We start from the raw sequence: 11,482 nt of genomic DNA on the forward strand, positions 1-11,482 counted from the left end.
TGAGCATCACAGAGTTGTCCCAAGACGCTTCACCGGGGGCACATGATAACATATAATGCCCTGAAAAAACAACTTACATTCCTATTGTGCCTTGAGCATCACAGTGTCGTCCCAACACTCTTCACCAGGGGCACGTTATAAAACCTTAAGCCCTAAGCAACAACAACTTGACATTGCCATTACACCACTGCCTCCTCTTAAAAATAACAGACTTGGGGTGGGTATGGTAGACACTGACCAGCTAATATTGAAACCAAAAAAGTCAAGTTAATGGTTAAAGTTTAGGCTACATTAACCTGCCATTCATTTCCCTGAAATTAGAAGATTGATCTGTGTTTTAATCGAGGTGTTGAAAATGGTAATGGGATTCAATGGTAGCTGTAGAAAAACTGCTTCTGGGGGAAAGAGGATTCAGAACAAGAGGGGATAGAATATATCAGAGCCAGGCAATTCAGGAGTGAGTCACAGAGTCATACAGAGATAGCAAGAGTCATCTCTCAGATCATTCATAACCTCATCACCTCAGGAGACCTCCCACCCACAGCCTCCAACGTCATCATTCCCCAACCCCGCACAGCCTGTTTCTATCTCCTTCCCAAAATCTGCAAACCTGACTGCCCTGGTTGAATCATTGTCTCCGCCTGCTCCTGCCCCACTGAACTTATCGCTGTTTACTATGACTCTGTCTTCTCCCCCCCGGTCCAGGACCTCCCCACCTATGTTCGGGACACCACCCACACCCTCCACCTCCTCCAAGACTTCCAATGCCTTGGCCCCCAAAACCTCATCTTCACTATGGACATCCAGTCCCTGTACACTTGCATTCCCCATGCAGATGGCCTAAAAGCCCTCCGCTTCTTCCTGTCCCGCAGGCCGACCAGTCCCCCTCCACCGACACCCTTATCCGTCTAACCAAACTCGTCCTTACCCTTAACAACTTCTCCTTCAACTCCTCCCACTTCCTACAGACAAAAGGGGTAGCCATGGGTACCCACATGGGCCCAAGCTATACCTGCCTCTTTGTAGGGTACGTGGAACAGTCCTTCTTCTGCTGCTACACTGGCACTATCCCCCACCTCTTTCTCCGTTACATCGATGACTGTTTTGGCCCTGCCTCGTACTCCCATGAGGAGCTTGGACAGTTCATCAATTTTACTAACACCTTTCACCCCAACCTCAAGTTCACCTGGACCATATCTGATACCTCTCTCTCCTTCCTGGAACTCTCCGTTTCCATCTCTGGCAACCACCTCGAAACTGATATCTATTTCAAGCCCACCGACTCCCACAGCCACCTGGACTACACCTCCTCTCACCCACCTTCCTGCAGGAATAGGATCCCCTATTCCCAATTCCTCCGCCTCCGCCGCATCTGCTCCCAAATGAGGCGTTCCACTCCTGAACATCCCAGATGTCCTCCTATTTCAAGGACTGCAACTTCCCCCTTCCAGTGATCAAAAATGCCCTCAACCGCATCCCTTGCGTTTCCCGCACCTCTGCCCTCCCATCCCCTCCCCGCAACAAAACTAAAGACAGAATCCCCCTTGTCCTCACACATCACCACCACCCCCCCAACCTCCATATCCAACTTATCATTCTCTGCCGTTTCCACCACCTGCAATCCGACCCCACAACCCTCTCCACCCCTAGCTGCCTTCCGGAGGGACTGCTCTCTCCATGACTCCCTCATCCATTCCACAATCCCCAATAATCCCACCAGCCACGGCACCTTTCCCTGCAACTGCAGGAAGTACTACACCTGCCCCTACACCTCCCCCTTCACCTCCGTCCAAAACAAACCTTTCACATCAGACATGGGTTCACCTGCACATCCGTCAACTTGGTCTACTGTATCCGGTGCTCCTGATGTGGCCTTCTCTACATCGGTGAGACCAAGCGGAGACTCAGAGACCGATTTGTAGAGCATCTGCACTCTGTTTGCGACAAATGACAACACCTTCCGGGCACAAACCATTTTAACTCCCCCTCCCACTCCCTGGGGGACATGTCCATCCTGGGCCTCCTCCAGTGTCACATTGACGCCACCCGCAAACTGGAGGAGCAGCACCTCACATTCTGCCTCGGGAGCCTACAGCCCAATGGCCTAAACATAGATTTTACCAGTTTAAGAATCTCCCCACCCCCTGGCCACATACCGTGACCAACCCTCCCTCTCATCCCTGCCTCCTTGACCTGAAACTGTCCATCTCCTTCCCCACCTATCCGCCCCACCCTTCCCACTGACCAATCTCCACACCCCCTACCTGCACTCACTATCATCATCCCACCTAGCTTCCCCCAACCCCGCCCCTCCTCCCGCTTTTTATATCCCAGCTCCCTTCCGCTTCCCCAGTCTTGAAGAAGGGTCCCGAACCGAAATGTCAACTTTCCTGCTCCTCTGATGCTGCCTGACCTGCTGTGTTCCTCCAGCTCCACACTGTATTGACATAGAGTCATACAACGCGGAATCAGGCCATTCAGCCCAACTTGTCCATGCCGACCAGGTTTCCTAAAACGAACTGGTCCCATTTGCCTACGTTTGGCCCATTTTCCCTTCAATCTTTCCTATCCATGTCCCCACCAGTTGCCTTTTAAATGTTGTAATTGTACCAGCCTCCACCACTTCCTCTGGCAGCTCGTTCCATACACCCTCTGTGTGAAAAAGTTGCCCCTCAGGTCCCTTTTAAATCTTTCCGCTCTCACCTTAAACCTATGCCCCTGTAGTTTTGGACTCCCCCACCCCGTGGAAAATACCTTTGTCTATCCATGCCCCTCATGATTTTATAAACCTCTATAAGGTCACCCCTCAGCCTCCAACGCTCCAGGGAAAATAGCCCTTAGCCTCTCCTTACAAAGTCAAGCCTTCCAGTCTCGGTAATGTCCCTGTCAATCTTTTCTGCACCTTTTCCAGTTTAATAACATCCTTCCCTATTGCAGGATGACCTGAATTGTACTCCAAAAGTGGCCTCACCGATGTCTGATGCAGCTATAACATGACATCCCAACTCTTACACGGGATGTACCTTTGCATACTAAGGGTGGTAGCAAATCTGGATCTTTCTCCCACTCCTGGCGGTGGGTGCTGATGTCCTGATGCTGTTTTTTTGTTGCTCGCTAAACATTTCGGGGATTTTGGCACAATGGCAAACTAATGGAACCAGGAGCAGCAGAACAGTATAAAGGGGCTGAAAGGACTCCTGCTGTTTGTTTCTTCCAGTGCACAAAATACAAAATGCTCACTGCCTGTGTCTTTTAACCTAGTTTAGTCTGAGCAGCTCGATCACTAGCATAGCCGAGTGATTTGATGCCAACAGCCTTAAAATCATGAAAACAGGGCATTTCATTCACCCTGTCACTTCCAACGGCATGTACTAACTTGTCTGGTGGCTGGGCTTTTCCAACACGCTCTAACCCCTCCACAGGAATTCGACTTGAATTATGGTCTGAAACGTTGGAAAGTTGCGTGAACTAGCCACGATTTTAGTTTTGCAAAAACTCTTGATTTCTGAGATGCAAGGATAAGAACATGGTCCCTTTGCCTTTGAGCCCCACACTTGGCCTGACAAAGGGGCTACGCTCCAAAAGCTCACATTGTCAAATAAACCTGTTGGACTATAACCCGGTTATAAGTGCGGTTTCTGCACTTAAATGGAGGTGGAGAATCATTGAACCAGTCAAACTGTAGCAGCTTTCATTGGCACAGCTCCCACAGCAAAGCAAGGTAGCCCCTTCTGCCCATTTTCCCGAATGCAAGCCCGCTGTTTCCCTTGCCTGTGTCCACTATGGCCTCAGTACCGCCCCCTTTCTTACCAACGGATTTTGATTACCAAGGGGCTTAAGAGTTATCAGGGCCAGGCAGGAGAGCGGGGGGCTTGAGGCTGTAGTTAGATCAGCCATGTTCCTATTGATTAGCAGATCCTGCTTGAGAAACTAAGCGGTCCATTCCCGTGTATACGTTGTTGTGACTACAGTTGATCCCCCTCTGTACAAAGAAAAGGTGTTCGTCCGTTGTAATGCTGAGAAAGGACATATTTTATCAAAGCCGTTCGCCTTCACAAGACGTGCCCAGCTTTAAGGAAACAATGCTTTCATACTTTATGCGACATGAATGCTGTTTGGTTGGCAAGTGGACTCTGATTGGTAGAAGAGTGCACTTTGGCAGTTAATGGTCAGTCATCACCCAACTGGTGCATTCAGCGCCAATGTCTCCAACACATCAACCTTGGGTCGGAATTCTCCTGGTTCTCAAATCCTTGCGTTTTCCATCTCAAACTCAGTCTCTGTCCCAGTGTTTGCTTCCCTCTCTGCTCAGCGATGAAAAGAAACCCAACTCGCTGACAGGAGTCCTTCAGTTTTACCATGTTTCAGCCAGTGTGCCAAATTTCAACTGTGCTTTGCCTCAGAGAGAAGGAGGCAGATTCATCCAAAACCTAAAACCCAAGGGATTGAAACTAGGTCAGCCTGGTGGACCTTTTAGAATCTGAGTTCCCTATTTGGGGCTGTTAACCTGGTTCTAATCAGGGAGCCCTGGCTGACAGCTATGAACAGGAGCATCAGGGGTTCTGCTCACTCTGAGAGCTGGTTCTGATGGAGCTGGGTCAGTGTCGAGGACTCACCACGTGTGTAAATAAAGGGTCACTTGGTGATGGGATACCAGCCTCTGTGGGGTTTAATTTAAAAAAAAAACTCCTTGAACACAGAAACATGCCCCATAATTAACTTTTGTTTAAGTCTTTATCGGTATCGTTTACCCCTTACCCCTGCTTGCGTGATCATTTACCGGAAGACAACTTTATTTCCTGCAAATCCCCTTTTAGATAAACCTAATTCCATAAGTACAATGACACAGGCTTACAACATGGCTCAACTTGTCTGTGCCGACCAGTTTTCACAATTAAATTAGTCCCATCTGCATGTGTTTGGTCCATATCCCTCCATATCTATCCCATCCATGTACCTGTCCAATTGTTTCTCAAATGACAAAACTGTACTCGCCACTACCTCTGGCAGCCCATTCCAGACGCTCACCACCTTCTGTGTGAAAATATTACCCCTTTTGTATCTCTCCACTCTCACTTATGCCCTCCAGTTTTACACTCCCCTACCCTGGGGAAAAGCTGTTGGCTATCCACCTTATCTAGGCCCCTCATGATTTTACAGACCTCTATAAGGTCACCCCTCAGCCTCCAACGCTCCAGGGAGAGAAGTCCCAGCCCCTCCTTCTAAATCAAACCTTCAAGTCCAGGTAGCCTCCTAGTAAATCTCTTCTACACTCTTTCTAATTTAATAGTATCCTTTGTATGGCAGGGTGACCAGAACCATGCATGGACATTAGCAGGACATAAAAGATAGCATTCTGCCTTACGCCTTTGAATTCCCCCTTTGCAAAAAAGCACACAGGATATCACAGCAGCTTGAACCCACACGGTCCAACAGGGGCAAGAGTATCACTCACTCTCAGACCCATTTGAATGAAATAGCAGATAGTGGTGCCTTCGAAAGCATACTTCAAAAGGAAACAGCATCATCGGAGGATAAAGGCGGAAAAATGAATGGAGATGCACGAAGCTGGTGAATGAGACGGCGAATTCTCAACGTAGTAAAGCAACGCCTTTTTTCTGTCAACAACAATTAGACAGATTTTTTTTATTCATTCACGGGATGAGGGCATCTCTGGCTAGGCAGCATTTACTGCCCCATCCCTAATTGCCCAGAGGGCAGTTAAGAGTCAACCAGATTGCTGTGTGGGTCTGGAGTGGGATGCCCCCATCCTGTGAATGAATAAAGGATTCAATCACAGAAGAAAGACAGGATTTGTGCAGGAGGAGAACCTCTGCCCGAGGCGCCTGCACCCAGGTCTCCAAACAAATATCATGGCTTACTTCCATTCTCCTCCTTTTCCCTCCTCCATGCATTCTTTCTACATAATCATAAGTTTCCCTTTTGAATGACTCAATTGTATCTGCATCCACCATGCTTCACGAAAATGCATTCCAGACTCGAGCGGCTTGCGACATGATAAAGATTTTTTAAAATATCTCACGTCACCTACGTTGCGAAACTTTAAATCTGTGCTTCCTTGTTGCTGACCTATTTTTTTTAAAAGAGGGGACTGTTTCTTCCTACCTACCTCTCACGTCTTTGAAAACTGCCTTCAAATCCTCTCTCAGCTTTCTTCTGTCCAGGAAGAATGAATTGTCCTGGACTTCCCACGTAGATGCAACAGTCAAGAAGGCCTTTTCTTCCTCAGGCAGCTCAGGAAATTTGGGATGTCTGTAAGGACCCTCACCAACTTCTGCAGATGCACCATTGAAAGCATACTGCCCGGGTGCATAACGGCCTGGTATGGCAACTGCTCTACCCAGGACCGTAAGAAGCTACAGAGTTGTGTGCACGTCCCAAACCATCATGGAAGCCAACCTCCCATCCACGGACTCTATTTACACTTCCCGTTGCTGTGGAAAGGCTGCCAACATCATCAAAGGCCCATCCCACCCTGGTTATAATCTCTTCCAACCCCTTCTGTCAGGCAGAAGAGACAGAAGCTTGAACACGTGCACCAGCAGGTTCAAGAATAGCTTCTTCTCTGCCGTTATTAGACCGCTGAATGGACCTCTCTGATTTCGAATCATGTTGATCTTGCTTTGTGCACCTCCTGTAACGTAGACGCCTCGCTCTGTCTAATCACCCTCGGATCTGTTGGTCCTTGTTTGCCAGGATCTGCCTGAACTGCTCGCAAAACAGAACTTATCACTATACTCAGGTACATGCAACAACAATAAAGCAAACCAAAGAACAGTCTCAACTTCAATCCATCCTCATTCCTGACGTTTCTCCTTCCTGAAACCCGTTTTCTCTCAATGAAGCATTCACATCTCTTCTACAACGTAGTGCCCAAAACTGTATGCCGTATTTCAGTTGAGGTCGAACAACAGCATAACCTCTTTGCACTTATGCTGAATGCCCCTGCTAACGCAGCTCAGGAGCCCATTCGGCCTGTCAAGGCAACACCAACCCTCCAAGAGCTGCCCACCCGTCCACCTGCATTTCCCACGGCTAATCCACTGAGCCTGCACATCCCTGGGCACTATGGGTAATTTAGCACGGCCAATCCACCCTAACCTGCACATCCCTGGACACTATGGGTAATTTAAGACGGCCAACCCACCCTAACTGCACATCCCTGGGCACTATGGGTAATTTAGCATGGCCAATCCACCCTAACCTGCACATCCCTGGGCACTATGGGTAATTTAGCATGGCCAATCCACCCTAACCTGCACATCCCTGGGCACTATGGGGTAATTGAGCACGGCCAATCTACCCTAACCTGTACAGCTTTGGACTGTGGGAGGAAACCCACGCAGACACGGGGAGAATGTGCAAACCCCACACAGAGAGTCGCCCCGAGGGTGGAATCGAACCCGGGTCCCTGGCACCATGAGGTGTCAGTGCCAACCGCTGTGCCATCGTGATCACCCAGCCTCCCGGGGGGAGTGGGGAGTTTGGCAGGGGAAATTAATATCATTGACATGGGAAAAAAATTAAGGAGCAGAGAAAAGGGAGAGAGAAAAGCCCTGCATTTGGAGGGCAAGCGATGACCTACAGCACACGGATTGCCAAAAAGAATAGATTCTCCTCATTTGATTTGAGGTCAGTCATTCTGAGGAAGTGATTCTGTAACAATGCAGCTCAATTTAGCCAAAACACTTCCTCTTTCGGGATACACATACTGAGTTTCCCAATCGTCATTAGTAACGTCTGAACCAAGAGATAGATTTGTCATTAGAAAAATTGAAACCACTAGCATGTTCGCCTTTCCGTTTCATCAAAATCCCGACTCTCCTGGTTCCTGGTTTTGTTATAATTTTGAGGCACGATTGAGTCTTTTTGTAGATTCTTGGACATACGTGATGGTCCGGCACTTAAACCCCCAGGCCATTCAGCCCATCTTGTTTGTGCCAGGTCATTGGTAGGGCTTTTCACACTTCCACACTTTTCCCAATGTCTTGTAATAGATTGCAAGCCTTTCTGCAATTTCCTTTGTAACTGAAGGCTTCCAGTTCCATGCCTCTAGCAGTCTTTGTCAATTATCTCATATCATCAACCAGAAAGAGATATGCCCTGGTTCTACTCCAGTTAATCTCCTCGGCATCCTCCCTAAGGTTTAGCATAACTTCCTTTTTTTAGTACTCAACCCTCTATTAATACAACCAAGGTTTACATTTTTCTTAACTTCAAAATTATACTTTTTCATAAAAACATCTATTTATATATATATAGACACAAAAGCAGTCCAGTTCTGCACAGTGGCAAACCAAGTAAACAAAAGACTTTGGAGTTTGACTATACACAAGACCAAAGGTCTCTCTTACACATACAATACTAATATTTACATATATTTGACACAGCATGAGGGTCCGATGATTGAACGGACACACATTTACCTTCAGCAAAATCGATGAGGTGATGGCCTAGTGGTATTATTGCTGGACTGTTAATCCAGAGACCCAGATAACGTTCTGGGGACTCAGGTTCAAATCCTGCATGGCAGATGGTGGAATTTGAATTCAATAAAATATCTGGAATTAAGAGTCTAATGATGACCGTGAATCCATTGTCAATTGTTGGGAAAATCCCATCTGGTTCACTAATGTCCTTTAGGGAAGGAAACTGCCATCCTTACCTGGTCTGGGCCTACATGTGACTCCAGACCCACAGCAATGTGGTTGACTCTTAACTGCCCTCTGGGCAATTAGGGATGGGCAATAAATGCTGCCTGGCCAGCGATACCCTCATCCCGTGCATGAATAGAGAAGAAAAAAAGCAGCAAGACCTCAGACACTTTCCTCACTGCCCCAAGTTTTAGTGAGTCCTTCAGCACGTAATATAGCCAAGGATTTTGTATTTTAATTTAAAATAGCCCTCTCAACCTGCCCTGCAACCTTCAGAGATTTGTGTACATGTAGTTTTCCAGCTCAAGCCTTTTTTTAACAACCTCTTTCACCTTAAATGCCTCCCGCACCACCCCCCCATCCCATTCCAACGTTACTTTCTTCCCCTTGTAAATCTTCGAAAATTTGAATAACGCTGGAAAGGGAGGCAGGAGGACAAACGCAAAAGTACTGAATTACGAATGAGCGCAATGGTTCTGTACCGCAAGAGGAGACACTCGACTCTCATCGACTGAGACATTGCCAGGGAATGAGCATTGGGTTCCCGTGTTTCCAAGGAATTTGAATGAAAAGCTCACTTGAGGTGCTGTCCAATCACATCCATCTGTAAGAGAATTTATACATAGGGGCAAAGAAAGTGAACTTTTGTGACCATAACAAGGTGTGGAGCTGGATGAACACAGCAGGTCAGGCAGCATCAGAGGAGCAGGAAAGCTGACATTTTGGGTTTGGACCCTTCTTCAGAAATGGGGGAGGGGAAGGGGTCTCTGAAATAAATAGAGAGAGAGGGGGGGAGGCGATGATGGAAGGTGGATAGAGGAGCAGATAGGTGGAGAGGAGATGGACAGGTCAAGGAGGCGGGGATGGAGCCAGTAAAGGTGAGTGTAGGTGGGGAGTTGGGATGGGGGTTGGTCAGTCAAGGGAAGACGGACAGGTCAGGGAGGTGGGAATGAGGCTGGTAGATAAAAGTGGAGGTGGGGGTTGGTCAGGGAGGTGGGAGGAGCGGGTAGGTGGGAGAAAAGACAGATGGGTCAAGAAGGCAGGGATGAGGCTGGTAGGTAGGAGGTGGGGGTGGGGGTTGGTCGGTGAGGTGGGAGGAGCGGGTAGGTGGGAGAAAAGACAGATGGGTCAAGAAGGCGGAGACGAGCTGGGCTGGTTTTGGGATGAGGTCGGGGGAGGGGAGATTTTGAAGCTTGTGAAGCCCACATTGAGACCATTGGGCTGCAGGGTTCCCAGGCGGAATACAAGGCACCTTTTTGTGACCATTTTTGGTTTTTGTTTTCGGATCACTCAGGAGTTCACGGCAATGCCCAGGGCAACACCAGGAAAATGGCATTCGCCGACCAATCAGCGCCCTGCCTTCCTGTTGTGAGATTCGCTGCGAATGTTTGGCGTACGGCGCACTTGCGCCGATCCTGGCTAGTGCAGGAAGAGACGCGTTGGGAAACTGTCGGCCCCTCTCTCTCTCTATCTCTCTCTCTTTACCGCAAGTTCTGCGCGATGGTGGGGGTCATTTTGTTTGGGGCATTTGCGCCAGTGGGTTTCAGCCTGGGGGGGGAAACGACGGATGATGGGGGGTGGGGGGGCCACCAGACGGGGTTCTGGTGGGTGGTCCTTGCTCCCCCAGAACGGCCTCATCGCCACAACTTCCCAACGAGGGGCTGGTGCTGAGGAGGGCACTACCCTGTGAGATCCTTCATGTATACCCGGTCACGCTGTGCCAATGCACGCTGCCCTCGAAGCGGCTATGGGGGAGGGGGAGCAGGGTGGAGACTGTCACACATCTCCTTCAGGAATGTGCCTTTGCAAAGGAATTCTGGACAGAGAGAGAGAGAGAGACGCAGTGGTTTATGTCAAGTGAAGTGGCGGGGGGGACAGTCTCCGTGCTCTATGGCCCGTCTCCCGGGATGCACGCACCGAGACCAACACCGACTGCGCCAGGAGGACCGCCATGCCCGGCGAAAGGCGTTGTTTGGTCTGCCCGAAAACTTGTTGGTCTCCCAGAGCAAGGGGTTGACCCCGACCGAATGCTGCAGACTGGGCACATTGCAAGGTCCCCAGGTCTGGGGGAAGGCTACTACGTTCTGGCACCTTCCTGCTGAAGGTAAATGGGGGTCCGTTCAGATATCAGACCCTCCTGGTGCCTCAAATGTGTGCAAGAGAGGTCTTTTTTGGTTTTGTGGATGGGGCCAAAATGCAACGTTTCACTTATTTACTTCAAATACCACTGCACGGAGGTGAAACGCATTGGTGACAATGTATGTACGCAAAGGGTTTTTTTTTTAAATGAATAAAGAATAATTTTGGAATTTCAAAAGGAAAAATAACTCACTGCCCTCTCTCAGACCCTGGAGAATAGTGCCACAGGGGCTCCATGAGTTGTCCATTGTTGTCTGGGTTGAGCAGTGATGCTTCTCCAGTCGGGCAGCCCATTAGGCAAGCCTTGACTGAGGTTTCAGGCAGTTGCTGTTCCGCAGCTTCTGCAACTGCAGCGCAAAATAACCAGAATCTGGCCTTTCAGGACGTTTTCTGCATCGTCCTACAGATGTTGCTATTTATAGTTAGTCCGTGAGGGAGGGAGAAATACCCAGAGCTTCCTCGCTCAGATCCCTGCCCTGCTAAGAATAAATATCCGCCCTGGAACGACTTACACATAGGAAGTTGGGCTCGTAAAAGTTTGTTTATTCAGATCAGCGTGCTGTATCAAAGTAGCTCCCCATGATGACAATGCTATCTGTGGGGTTACCGCATTGGCTGTGAATCTATCCAGCTTCATCCTTTAACTGTTTCAGAGATAGCAGGAACTG

Source organism: Rhincodon typus, chromosome 40 (assembly GCF_021869965.1).
Source record: "Rhincodon typus isolate 14 chromosome 40, sRhiTyp1.1, whole genome shotgun sequence".
Taxonomy (NCBI): domain Eukaryota; kingdom Metazoa; phylum Chordata; class Chondrichthyes; order Orectolobiformes; family Rhincodontidae; genus Rhincodon; species Rhincodon typus.